Genomic DNA, 13,289 nt, shown 5'->3' with positions numbered 1-13,289 from the left:
ACAATGCCCCCCGATGACATCACAATAGCGCTGCTGCCTAGAAAACAAGCTGCGCAGAAGAAGTTGTTCTTTGGGTGGGAGGGTGGGCTAGTGGAAGGAGGGGGCAATCTCTTTTTTTCCCGGGTGGTAGGGGGATGACAGGAGAAGGGAAGCGGGTGGTGAGAAAGGTACAGAGGGCAGGGTTTGGGGGCTGGGAAGGAAAGGGAAAAGATTAGGGTTTGGGGATGATGAAAGGGCTTTCTACGGGTAAGGATGGCAAAGGGTGGCAGTGACGGAAAGTCAGGCAACCTGTCCTGTCCGTCTTTTTGTATCGTGAATTGGAAAGACTGCAAGGGGGAGGGGAGTTGCTTGCGCCCTAAAGGAGGAGTTATTCAGATTCATTGCAGTGGGCGGCGGCTGCAAAACGCACCATTCTTCTTGTTTTGGCTCTGCAAAGCAGCCTTTTCAAGGGTTGGCTTGGGTGACAAAATGTCTTGTGTAGGCGTGGGTTTGTCTCCCTCTCGCTCTCTCTCCCTAAGATGTGTCCGGCATAGGCCAGGGTGCCACTCGAGGCCCAAACCAATTCTGGTTATCGCTTCTCGGCCTTTTGGCTAAGATCAAGTGTAGTATCTGTTCTTATCAGTTTAATATCTGATACGTCCCCTATCTGGGGACCATATATTAAATGGATTTTTAGAACAGGGAGATGGAAAAAGAGCTTGCTCTGTCCACTCCACGCATTGACCTGGTATTGCAGTACCTCCAGGAACGGTGCACCCCTTCTTAACCCAGTTTCCAAAAGCAGAACTCAATTCACCTGATTCATATTAGCCCGATTTAATGAATTGGAAGAAAGCATACGTCTTCATATGCACCTCAATTTGGCCCATTCACTTTTCACACTTCCTCCTTTTGTTTTTTATCTTTCACACTTTTGACTTTCTTTATTCATCCAAATAGCAAACTCATCACCACTCAACCTGACCAACTCGGCTATGTCCCCGTGCTGCAGTTCTCTGTCTTATCTAGATCATTTGCAATTGAATGGAATAGATCCCTTTTGGACAAAGTGGATTCACCTGCTGCTGCAGTGACCACAGGTGTGATAACATCTAGAATTGGCATCTGGTGCGATCTCTCCGCTTCCACTCCAAAGAAAGTTACCTGTTTATTCCTATCATGCATTGGTTTTTGGGGTTTTCTTTGAGTAATGATGATCTCTTTAGTAGTCTGTTGGCGCCCTCTCCTGGAGGAATAGTTTGCTTGCTCTTGGACATTCTAAAAGAGAGGTCATGATAGACATTGAGCTTCTGAGCTCAATTGGGGACAGTCATGGGTGATGAATGTTTGCAACCTACTGCGAAGCCTCATACCGCAATATAAGGAACGTCAAATACTAAGAAAGGGCGTCCTATGAAAGAATTACTACTTTCAATAAGTACACTTAAACGGCTAATTGGGAATAGAAAAACTGTAAAAAGCCCTCTGAGAAAGCCCCCCTCTAACCTTTGATAGTAAGCTTTTCTGTAGTCTGCCTGTTGATGTATTTTCCGTTTGAACTGTGCACAACATGAAGAGACGGAACACTGGCGGCTTGTCACAATGCCCCCCGATGACATCACAATAGCGCTGCTGCCTAGAAAACAAGCTGCGCAGAAGAAGTTGTTCTTTGGGTGGGAGGGTGGGCTAGTGGAAGGAGGGGGCAATCTCTTTTTTTCCCGGGTGGTAGGGGGATGACAGGAGAAGGGAAGCGGGTGGTGAGAAAGGTACAGAGGGCAGGGTTTGGGGGCTGGGAAGGAAAGGGAAAAGATTAGGGTTTGGGGATGATGAAAGGGCTTTCTACGGGTAAGGATGGCAAAGGGTGGCAGTGACGGAAAGTCAGGCAACCTGTCCTGTCCGTCTTTTTGTATCGTGAATTGGAAAGACTGCAAGGGGGAGGGGAGTTGCTTGCGCCCTAAAGGAGGAGTTATTCAGATTCATTGCAGTGGGCGGCGGCTGCAAAACGCACCATTCTTCTTGTTTTGGCTCTGCAAAGCAGCCTTTTCAAGGGTTGGCTTGGGTGACAAAATGTCTTGTGTAGGCGTGGGTTTGTCTCCCTCTCGCTCTCTCTCCCTAAGATGTGTCCGGCATAGGCCAGGGTGCCACTCGAGGCCCAAACCAATTCTGGTTATCGCTTCTCGGCCTTTTGGCTAAGATCAAGTGTAGTATCTGTTCTTATCAGTTTAATATCTGATACGTCCCCTATCTGGGGACCATATATTAAATGGATTTTTAGAACAGGGAGATGGAAAAAGAGCTTGCTCTGTCCACTCCACGCATTGACCTGGTATTGCAGTACCTCCAGGAACGGTGCACCCCTTCTTAACCCAGTTTCCAAAAGCAGAACTCAATTCACCTGATTCATATTAGCCCGATTTAATGAATTGGAAGAAAGCATACGTCTTCATATGCACCTCAATTTGGCCCATTCACTTTTCACACTTCCTCCTTTTGTTTTTTATCTTTCACACTTTTGACTTTCTTTATTCATCCAAATAGCAAACTCATCACCACTCAACCTGACCAACTCGGCTATGTCCCCGTGCTGCAGTTCTCTGTCTTATCTAGATCATTTGCAATTGAATGGAATAGATCCCTTTTGGACAAAGTGGATTCACCTGCTGCTGCAGTGACCACAGGTGTGATAACATCTAGAATTGGCATCTGGTGCGATCTCTCCGCTTCCACTCCAAAGAAAGTTACCTGTTTATTCCTATCATGCATTGGTTTTTGGGGTTTTCTTTGAGTAATGATGATCTCTTTAGTAGTCTGTTGGCGCCCTCTCCTGGAGGAATAGTTTGCTTGCTCTTGGACATTCTAAAAGAGAGGTCATGATAGACATTGAGCTTCTGAGCTCAATTGGGGACAGTCATGGGTGATGAATGTTTGCAACCTACTGCGAAGCCTCATACCGCAATATAAGGAACGTCAAATACTAAGAAAGGGCGGCCTATGAAAGAATTACTACTTTCAATAAGTACACTTAAACGGCTAATTGGGAATAGAAAAACTGTAAAAAGCCCTCTGAGAAAGCCCCCCTCTAACCTTTGATAGTAAGCTTTTCTGTAGTCTGCCTGTTGATGTATTTTCCGTTTGAACTGTGCACAACATGAAGAGACGGAACACTGGCGGCTTGTCACAATGCCCCCCGATGACATCACAATAGCGCTGCTGCCTAGAAAACAAGCTGCGCAGAAGAAGTTGTTCTTTGGGTGGGAGGGTGGGCTAGTGGAAGGAGGGGGCAATCTCTTTTTTTCCCGGGTGGTAGGGGGATGACAGGAGAAGGGAAGCGGGTGGTGAGAAAGGTACAGAGGGCAGGGTTTGGGGGCTGGGAAGGAAAGGGAAAAGATTAGGGTTTGGGGATGATGAAAGGGCTTTCTACGGGTAAGGATGGCAAAGGGTGGCAGTGACGGAAAGTCAGGCAACCTGTCCTGTCCGTCTTTTTGTATCGTGAATTGGAAAGACTGCAAGGGGGAGGGGAGTTGCTTGCGCCCTAAAGGAGGAGTTATTCAGATTCATTGCAGTGGGCGGCGGCTGCAAAACGCACCATTCTTCTTGTTTTGGCTCTGCAAAGCAGCCTTTTCAAGGGTTGGCTTGGGTGACAAAATGTCTTGTGTAGGCGTGGGTTTGTCTCCCTCTCGCTCTCTCTCCCTAAGATGTGTCCGGCATAGGCCAGGGTGCCACTCGAGGCCCAAACCAATTCTGGTTATCGCTTCTCGGCCTTTTGGCTAAGATCAAGTGTAGTATCTGTTCTTATCAGTTTAATATCTGATACGTCCCCTATCTGGGGACCATATATTAAATGGATTTTTAGAACAGGGAGATGGAAAAAGAGCTTGCTCTGTCCACTCCACGCATTGACCTGGTATTGCAGTACCTCCAGGAACGGTGCACCCCTTCTTAACCCAGTTTCCAAAAGCAGAACTCAATTCACCTGATTCATATTAGCCCGATTTAATGAATTGGAAGAAAGCATACGTCTTCATATGCACCTCAATTTGGCCCATTCACTTTTCACACTTCCTCCTTTTGTTTTTTATCTTTCACACTTTTGACTTTCTTTATTCATCCAAATAGCAAACTCATCACCACTCAACCTGACCAACTCGGCTATGTCCCCGTGCTGCAGTTCTCTGTCTTATCTAGATCATTTGCAATTGAATGGAATAGATCCCTTTTGGACAAAGTGGATTCACCTGCTGCTGCAGTGACCACAGGTGTGATAACATCTAGAATTGGCATCTGGTGCGATCTCTCCGCTTCCACTCCAAAGAAAGTTACCTGTTTATTCCTATCATGCATTGGTTTTTGGGGTTTTCTTTGAGTAATGATGATCTCTTTAGTAGTCTGTTGGCGCCCTCTCCTGGAGGAATAGTTTGCTTGCTCTTGGACATTCTAAAAGAGAGGTCATGATAGACATTGAGCTTCTGAGCTCAATTGGGGACAGTCATGGGTGATGAATGTTTGCAACCTACTGCGAAGCCTCATACCGCAATATAAGGAACGTCAAATACTAAGAAAGGGCGGCCTATGAAAGAATTACTACTTTCAATAAGTACACTTAAACGGCTAATTGGGAATAGAAAAACTGTAAAAAGCCCTCTGAGAAAGCCCCCCTCTAACCTTTGATAGTAAGCTTTTCTGTAGTCTGCCTGTTGATGTATTTTCCGTTTGAACTGTGCACAACATGAAGAGACGGAACACTGGCGGCTTGTCACAATGCCCCCCGATGACATCACAATAGCGCTGCTGCCTAGAAAACAAGCTGCGCAGAAGAAGTTGTTCTTTGGGTGGGAGGGTGGGCTAGTGGAAGGAGGGGGCAATCTCTTTTTTTCCCGGGTGGTAGGGGGATGACAGGAGAAGGGAAGCGGGTGGTGAGAAAGGTACAGAGGGCAGGGTTTGGGGGCTGGGAAGGAAAGGGAAAAGATTAGGGTTTGGGGATGATGAAAGGGCTTTCTACGGGTAAGGATGGCAAAGGGTGGCAGTGACGGAAAGTCAGGCAACCTGTCCTGTCCGTCTTTTTGTATCGTGAATTGGAAAGACTGCAAGGGGGAGGGGAGTTGCTTGCGCCCTAAAGGAGGAGTTATTCAGATTCATTGCAGTGGGCGGCGGCTGCAAAACGCACCATTCTTCTTGTTTTGGCTCTGCAAAGCAGCCTTTTCAAGGGTTGGCTTGGGTGACAAAATGTCTTGTGTAGGCGTGGGTTTGTCTCCCTCTCGCTCTCTCTCCCTAAGATGTGTCCGGCATAGGCCAGGGTGCCACTCGAGGCCCAAACCAATTCTGGTTATCGCTTCTCGGCCTTTTGGCTAAGATCAAGTGTAGTATCTGTTCTTATCAGTTTAATATCTGATACGTCCCCTATCTGGGGACCATATATTAAATGGATTTTTAGAACAGGGAGATGGAAAAAGAGCTTGCTCTGTCCACTCCACGCATTGACCTGGTATTGCAGTACCTCCAGGAACGGTGCACCCCTTCTTAACCCAGTTTCCAAAAGCAGAACTCAATTCACCTGATTCATATTAGCCCGATTTAATGAATTGGAAGAAAGCATACGTCTTCATATGCACCTCAATTTGGCCCATTCACTTTTCACACTTCCTCCTTTTGTTTTTTATCTTTCACACTTTTGACTTTCTTTATTCATCCAAATAGCAAACTCATCACCACTCAACCTGACCAACTCGGCTATGTCCCCGTGCTGCAGTTCTCTGTCTTATCTAGATCATTTGCAATTGAATGGAATAGATCCCTTTTGGACAAAGTGGATTCACCTGCTGCTGCAGTGACCACAGGTGTGATAACATCTAGAATTGGCATCTGGTGCGATCTCTCCGCTTCCACTCCAAAGAAAGTTACCTGTTTATTCCTATCATGCATTGGTTTTTGGGGTTTTCTTTGAGTAATGATGATCTCTTTAGTAGTCTGTTGGCGCCCTCTCCTGGAGGAATAGTTTGCTTGCTCTTGGACATTCTAAAAGAGAGGTCATGATAGACATTGAGCTTCTGAGCTCAATTGGGGACAGTCATGGGTGATGAATGTTTGCAACCTACTGCGAAGCCTCATACCGCAATATAAGGAACGTCAAATACTAAGAAAGGGCGGCCTATGAAAGAATTACTACTTTCAATAAGTACACTTAAACGGCTAATTGGGAATAGAAAAACTGTAAAAAGCCCTCTGAGAAAGCCCCCCTCTAACCTTTGATAGTAAGCTTTTCTGTAGTCTGCCTGTTGATGTATTTTCCGTTTGAACTGTGCACAACATGAAGAGACGGAACACTGGCGGCTTGTCACAATGCCCCCCGATGACATCACAATAGCGCTGCTGCCTAGAAAACAAGCTGCGCAGAAGAAGTTGTTCTTTGGGTGGGAGGGTGGGCTAGTGGAAGGAGGGGGCAATCTCTTTTTTTCCCGGGTGGTAGGGGGATGACAGGAGAAGGGAAGCGGGTGGTGAGAAAGGTACAGAGGGCAGGGTTTGGGGGCTGGGAAGGAAAGGGAAAAGATTAGGGTTTGGGGATGATGAAAGGGCTTTCTACGGGTAAGGATGGCAAAGGGTGGCAGTGACGGAAAGTCAGGCAACCTGTCCTGTCCGTCTTTTTGTATCGTGAATTGGAAAGACTGCAAGGGGGAGGGGAGTTGCTTGCGCCCTAAAGGAGGAGTTATTCAGATTCATTGCAGTGGGCGGCGGCTGCAAAACGCACCATTCTTCTTGTTTTGGCTCTGCAAAGCAGCCTTTTCAAGGGTTGGCTTGGGTGACAAAATGTCTTGTGTAGGCGTGGGTTTGTCTCCCTCTCGCTCTCTCTCCCTAAGATGTGTCCGGCATAGGCCAGGGTGCCACTCGAGGCCCAAACCAATTCTGGTTATCGCTTCTCGGCCTTTTGGCTAAGATCAAGTGTAGTATCTGTTCTTATCAGTTTAATATCTGATACGTCCCCTATCTGGGGACCATATATTAAATGGATTTTTAGAACAGGGAGATGGAAAAAGAGCTTGCTCTGTCCACTCCACGCATTGACCTGGTATTGCAGTACCTCCAGGAACGGTGCACCCCTTCTTAACCCAGTTTCCAAAAGCAGAACTCAATTCACCTGATTCATATTAGCCCGATTTAATGAATTGGAAGAAAGCATACGTCTTCATATGCACCTCAATTTGGCCCATTCACTTTTCACACTTCCTCCTTTTGTTTTTTATCTTTCACACTTTTGACTTTCTTTATTCATCCAAATAGCAAACTCATCACCACTCAACCTGACCAACTCGGCTATGTCCCCGTGCTGCAGTTCTCTGTCTTATCTAGATCATTTGCAATTGAATGGAATAGATCCCTTTTGGACAAAGTGGATTCACCTGCTGCTGCAGTGACCACAGGTGTGATAACATCTAGAATTGGCATCTGGTGCGATCTCTCCGCTTCCACTCCAAAGAAAGTTACCTGTTTATTCCTATCATGCATTGGTTTTTGGGGTTTTCTTTGAGTAATGATGATCTCTTTAGTAGTCTGTTGGCGCCCTCTCCTGGAGGAATAGTTTGCTTGCTCTTGGACATTCTAAAAGAGAGGTCATGATAGACATTGAGCTTCTGAGCTCAATTGGGGACAGTCATGGGTGATGAATGTTTGCAACCTACTGCGAAGCCTCATACCGCAATATAAGGAACGTCAAATACTAAGAAAGGGCGGCCTATGAAAGAATTACTACTTTCAATAAGTACACTTAAACGGCTAATTGGGAATAGAAAAACTGTAAAAAGCCCTCTGAGAAAGCCCCCCTCTAACCTTTGATAGTAAGCTTTTCTGTAGTCTGCCTGTTGATGTATTTTCCGTTTGAACTGTGCACAACATGAAGAGACGGAACACTGGCGGCTTGTCACAATGCCCCCCGATGACATCACAATAGCGCTGCTGCCTAGAAAACAAGCTGCGCAGAAGAAGTTGTTCTTTGGGTGGGAGGGTGGGCTAGTGGAAGGAGGGGGCAATCTCTTTTTTTCCCGGGTGGTAGGGGGATGACAGGAGAAGGGAAGCGGGTGGTGAGAAAGGTACAGAGGGCAGGGTTTGGGGGCTGGGAAGGAAAGGGAAAAGATTAGGGTTTGGGGATGATGAAAGGGCTTTCTACGGGTAAGGATGGCAAAGGGTGGCAGTGACGGAAAGTCAGGCAACCTGTCCTGTCCGTCTTTTTGTATCGTGAATTGGAAAGACTGCAAGGGGGAGGGGAGTTGCTTGCGCCCTAAAGGAGGAGTTATTCAGATTCATTGCAGTGGGCGGCGGCTGCAAAACGCACCATTCTTCTTGTTTTGGCTCTGCAAAGCAGCCTTTTCAAGGGTTGGCTTGGGTGACAAAATGTCTTGTGTAGGCGTGGGTTTGTCTCCCTCTCGCTCTCTCTCCCTAAGATGTGTCCGGCATAGGCCAGGGTGCCACTCGAGGCCCAAACCAATTCTGGTTATCGCTTCTCGGCCTTTTGGCTAAGATCAAGTGTAGTATCTGTTCTTATCAGTTTAATATCTGATACGTCCCCTATCTGGGGACCATATATTAAATGGATTTTTAGAACAGGGAGATGGAAAAAGAGCTTGCTCTGTCCACTCCACGCATTGACCTGGTATTGCAGTACCTCCAGGAACGGTGCACCCCTTCTTAACCCAGTTTCCAAAAGCAGAACTCAATTCACCTGATTCATATTAGCCCGATTTAATGAATTGGAAGAAAGCATACGTCTTCATATGCACCTCAATTTGGCCCATTCACTTTTCACACTTCCTCCTTTTGTTTTTTATCTTTCACACTTTTGACTTTCTTTATTCATCCAAATAGCAAACTCATCACCACTCAACCTGACCAACTCGGCTATGTCCCCGTGCTGCAGTTCTCTGTCTTATCTAGATCATTTGCAATTGAATGGAATAGATCCCTTTTGGACAAAGTGGATTCACCTGCTGCTGCAGTGACCACAGGTGTGATAACATCTAGAATTGGCATCTGGTGCGATCTCTCCGCTTCCACTCCAAAGAAAGTTACCTGTTTATTCCTATCATGCATTGGTTTTTGGGGTTTTCTTTGAGTAATGATGATCTCTTTAGTAGTCTGTTGGCGCCCTCTCCTGGAGGAATAGTTTGCTTGCTCTTGGACATTCTAAAAGAGAGGTCATGATAGACATTGAGCTTCTGAGCTCAATTGGGGACAGTCATGGGTGATGAATGTTTGCAACCTACTGCGAAGCCTCATACCGCAATATAAGGAACGTCAAATACTAAGAAAGGGCGGCCTATGAAAGAATTACTACTTTCAATAAGTACACTTAAACGGCTAATTGGGAATAGAAAAACTGTAAAAAGCCCTCTGAGAAAGCCCCCCTCTAACCTTTGATAGTAAGCTTTTCTGTAGTCTGCCTGTTGATGTATTTTCCGTTTGAACTGTGCACAACATGAAGAGACGGAACACTGGCGGCTTGTCACAATGCCCCCCGATGACATCACAATAGCGCTGCTGCCTAGAAAACAAGCTGCGCAGAAGAAGTTGTTCTTTGGGTGGGAGGGTGGGCTAGTGGAAGGAGGGGGCAATCTCTTTTTTTCCCGGGTGGTAGGGGGATGACAGGAGAAGGGAAGCGGGTGGTGAGAAAGGTACAGAGGGCAGGGTTTGGGGGCTGGGAAGGAAAGGGAAAAGATTAGGGTTTGGGGATGATGAAAGGGCTTTCTACGGGTAAGGATGGCAAAGGGTGGCAGTGACGGAAAGTCAGGCAACCTGTCCTGTCCGTCTTTTTGTATCGTGAATTGGAAAGACTGCAAGGGGGAGGGGAGTTGCTTGCGCCCTAAAGGAGGAGTTATTCAGATTCATTGCAGTGGGCGGCGGCTGCAAAACGCACCATTCTTCTTGTTTTGGCTCTGCAAAGCAGCCTTTTCAAGGGTTGGCTTGGGTGACAAAATGTCTTGTGTAGGCGTGGGTTTGTCTCCCTCTCGCTCTCTCTCCCTAAGATGTGTCCGGCATAGGCCAGGGTGCCACTCGAGGCCCAAACCAATTCTGGTTATCGCTTCTCGGCCTTTTGGCTAAGATCAAGTGTAGTATCTGTTCTTATCAGTTTAATATCTGATACGTCCCCTATCTGGGGACCATATATTAAATGGATTTTTAGAACAGGGAGATGGAAAAAGAGCTTGCTCTGTCCACTCCACGCATTGACCTGGTATTGCAGTACCTCCAGGAACGGTGCACCCCTTCTTAACCCAGTTTCCAAAAGCAGAACTCAATTCACCTGATTCATATTAGCCCGATTTAATGAATTGGAAGAAAGCATACGTCTTCATATGCACCTCAATTTGGCCCATTCACTTTTCACACTTCCTCCTTTTGTTTTTTATCTTTCACACTTTTGACTTTCTTTATTCATCCAAATAGCAAACTCATCACCACTCAACCTGACCAACTCGGCTATGTCCCCGTGCTGCAGTTCTCTGTCTTATCTAGATCATTTGCAATTGAATGGAATAGATCCCTTTTGGACAAAGTGGATTCACCTGCTGCTGCAGTGACCACAGGTGTGATAACATCTAGAATTGGCATCTGGTGCGATCTCTCCGCTTCCACTCCAAAGAAAGTTACCTGTTTATTCCTATCATGCATTGGTTTTTGGGGTTTTCTTTGAGTAATGATGATCTCTTTAGTAGTCTGTTGGCGCCCTCTCCTGGAGGAATTGTTTGCTTGCTCTTGGACATTCTAAAAGAGAGGTCATGATAGACATTGAGCTTCTGAGCTCAATTGGGGACAGTCATGGGTGATGAATGTTTGCAACCTACTGCGAAGCCTCATACCGCAATATAAGGAACGTCAAATACTAAGAAAGGGCGGCCTATGAAAGAATTACTACTTTCAATAAGTACACTTAAACGGCTAATTGGGAATAGAAAAACTGTAAAAAGCCCTCTGAGAAAGCCCCCCTCTAACCTTTGATAGTAAGCTTTTCTGTAGTCTGCCTGTTGATGTATTTTCCGTTTGAACTGTGCACAACATGAAGAGACGGAACACTGGCGGCTTGTCACAATGCCCCCCGATGACATCACAATAGCGCTGCTGCCTAGAAAACAAGCTGCGCAGAAGAAGTTGTTCTTTGGGTGGGAGGGTGGGCTAGTGGAAGGAGGGGGCAATCTCTTTTTTTCCCGGGTGGTAGGGGGATGACAGGAGAAGGGAAGCGGGTGGTGAGAAAGGTACAGAGGGCAGGGTTTGGGGGCTGGGAAGGAAAGGGAAAAGATTAGGGTTTGGGGATGATGAAAGGGCTTTCTACGGGTAAGGATGGCAAAGGGTGGCAGTGACGGAAAGTCAGGCAACCTGTCCTGTCCGTCTTTTTGTATCGTGAATTGGAAAGACTGCAAGGGGGAGGGGAGTTGCTTGCGCCCTAAAGGAGGAGTTATTCAGATTCATTGCAGTGGGCGGCGGCTGCAAAACGCACCATTCTTCTTGTTTTGGCTCTGCAAAGCAGCCTTTTCAAGGGTTGGCTTGGGTGACAAAATGTCTTGTGTAGGCGTGGGTTTGTCTCCCTCTCGCTCTCTCTCCCTAAGATGTGTCCGGCATAGGCCAGGGTGCCACTCGAGGCCCAAACCAATTCTGGTTATCGCTTCTCGGCCTTTTGGCTAAGATCAAGTGTAGTATCTGTTCTTATCAGTTTAATATCTGATACGTCCCCTATCTGGGGACCATATATTAAATGGATTTTTAGAACAGGGAGATGGAAAAAGAGCTTGCTCTGTCCACTCCACGCATTGACCTGGTATTGCAGTACCTCCAGGAACGGTGCACCCCTTCTTAACCCAGTTTCCAAAAGCAGAACTCAATTCACCTGATTCATATTAGCCCGATTTAATGAATTGGAAGAAAGCATACGTCTTCATATGCACCTCAATTTGGCCCATTCACTTTTCACACTTCCTCCTTTTGTTTTTTATCTTTCACACTTTTGACTTTCTTTATTCATCCAAATAGCAAACTCATCACCACTCAACCTGACCAACTCGGCTATGTCCCCGTGCTGCAGTTCTCTGTCTTATCTAGATCATTTGCAATTGAATGGAATAGATCCCTTTTGGACAAAGTGGATTCACCTGCTGCTGCAGTGACCACAGGTGTGATAACATCTAGAATTGGCATCTGGTGCGATCTCTCCGCTTCCACTCCAAAGAAAGTTACCTGTTTATTCCTATCATGCATTGGTTTTTGGGGTTTTCTTTGAGTAATGATGATCTCTTTAGTAGTCTGTTGGCGCCCTCTCCTGGAGGAATAGTTTGCTTGCTCTTGGACATTCTAAAAGAGAGGTCATGATAGACATTGAGCTTCTGAGCTCAATTGGGGACAGTCATGGGTGATGAATGTTTGCAACCTACTGCGAAGCCTCATACCGCAATATAAGGAACGTCAAATACTAAGAAAGGGCGGCCTATGAAAGAATTACTACTTTCAATAAGTACACTTAAACGGCTAATTGGGAATAGAAAAACTGTAAAAAGCCCTCTGAGAAAGCCCCCCTCTAACCTTTGATAGTAAGCTTTTCTGTAGTCTGCCTGTTGATGTATTTTCCGTTTGAACTGTGCACAACATGAAGAGACGGAACACTGGCGGCTTGTCACAATGCCCCCCGATGACATCACAATAGCGCTGCTGCCTAGAAAACAAGCTGCGCAGAAGAAGTTGTTCTTTGGGTGGGAGGGTGGGCTAGTGGAAGGAGGGGGCAATCTCTTTTTTTCCCGGGTGGTAGGGGGATGACAGGAGAAGGGAAGCGGGTGGTGAGAAAGGTACAGAGGGCAGGGTTTGGGGGCTGGGAAGGAAAGGGAAAAGATTAGGGTTTGGGGATGATGAAAGGGCTTTCTACGGGTAAGGATGGCAAAGGGTGGCAGTGACGGAAAGTCAGGCAACCTGTCCTGTCCGTCTTTTTGTATCGTGAATTGGAAAGACTGCAAGGGGGAGGGGAGTTGCTTGCGCCCTAAAGGAGGAGTTATTCAGATTCATTGCAGTGGGCGGCGGCTGCAAAACGCACCATTCTTCTTGTTTTGGCTCTGCAAAGCAGCCTTTTCAAGGGTTGGCTTGGGTGACAAAATGTCTTGTGTAGGCGTGGGTTTGTCTCCCTCTCGCTCTCTCTCCCTAAGATGTGTCCGGCATAGGCCAGGGTGCCACTCGAGGCCCAAACCAATTCTGGTTATCGCCTTCTCGGCCTTTTGGCTAAGATCAAGTGTAGTATCTGTTCTTATCAGAACAAACTGAGCTAGCTACACTTGACGAGATACGATCAGGGA

At 46.6% G+C, this 13,289-nt stretch overlaps 8 non-coding genes and 1 pseudogene across 8 annotated transcripts; all 9 read left to right on the top strand.

The window, feature by feature from the left end:
• Positions 1-570: 570 nt before the first annotated feature.
• Positions 571-761, top strand: LOC142269465 (U2 spliceosomal RNA). The gene has a single exon (XR_012734920.1). It is a non-coding gene; the product is annotated as a U2 spliceosomal RNA (small nuclear RNA).
• Positions 762-2,148: 1,387 nt separating this feature from the next.
• Positions 2,149-2,339, top strand: LOC142269464 (U2 spliceosomal RNA). The gene has a single exon (XR_012734919.1). It is a non-coding gene; the product is annotated as a U2 spliceosomal RNA (small nuclear RNA).
• Positions 2,340-3,726: 1,387 nt separating this feature from the next.
• Positions 3,727-3,917, top strand: LOC142269462 (U2 spliceosomal RNA). The gene has a single exon (XR_012734918.1). It is a non-coding gene; the product is annotated as a U2 spliceosomal RNA (small nuclear RNA).
• Positions 3,918-5,304: 1,387 nt separating this feature from the next.
• On the top strand, positions 5,305-5,495 carry LOC142269510 (U2 spliceosomal RNA). Its single transcript, XR_012734959.1, has one exon. It is a non-coding gene; the product is annotated as a U2 spliceosomal RNA (small nuclear RNA).
• A 1,387-nt stretch (positions 5,496-6,882) lies between these two features.
• LOC142269498 (U2 spliceosomal RNA) lies at positions 6,883-7,073 on the top strand. The gene has a single exon (XR_012734950.1). It is a non-coding gene; the product is annotated as a U2 spliceosomal RNA (small nuclear RNA).
• A 1,387-nt stretch (positions 7,074-8,460) lies between these two features.
• On the top strand, positions 8,461-8,651 carry LOC142269486 (U2 spliceosomal RNA). The gene has a single exon (XR_012734939.1). It is a non-coding gene; the product is annotated as a U2 spliceosomal RNA (small nuclear RNA).
• A 1,387-nt stretch (positions 8,652-10,038) lies between these two features.
• On the top strand, positions 10,039-10,229 carry LOC142269473 (U2 spliceosomal RNA). Its single transcript, XR_012734928.1, has one exon. It is a non-coding gene; the product is annotated as a U2 spliceosomal RNA (small nuclear RNA).
• Positions 10,230-11,616: 1,387 nt separating this feature from the next.
• Positions 11,617-11,807, top strand: LOC142269459 (U2 spliceosomal RNA). The gene has a single exon (XR_012734917.1). It is a non-coding gene; the product is annotated as a U2 spliceosomal RNA (small nuclear RNA).
• Positions 11,808-13,194: 1,387 nt separating this feature from the next.
• Positions 13,195-13,289, top strand: LOC142269515 (U2 spliceosomal RNA; annotated as a pseudogene; the record flags this gene model as incomplete).

Source organism: Anomaloglossus baeobatrachus, unplaced genomic scaffold, assembly GCF_048569485.1.
Source record: "Anomaloglossus baeobatrachus isolate aAnoBae1 unplaced genomic scaffold, aAnoBae1.hap1 Scaffold_3206, whole genome shotgun sequence".
Taxonomy (NCBI): Eukaryota; Metazoa; Chordata; class Amphibia; order Anura; family Aromobatidae; genus Anomaloglossus; species Anomaloglossus baeobatrachus.
Note: the sequence above shows the minus strand (reverse complement) of the source record. Positions and strands in the feature narration are given on the sequence as shown.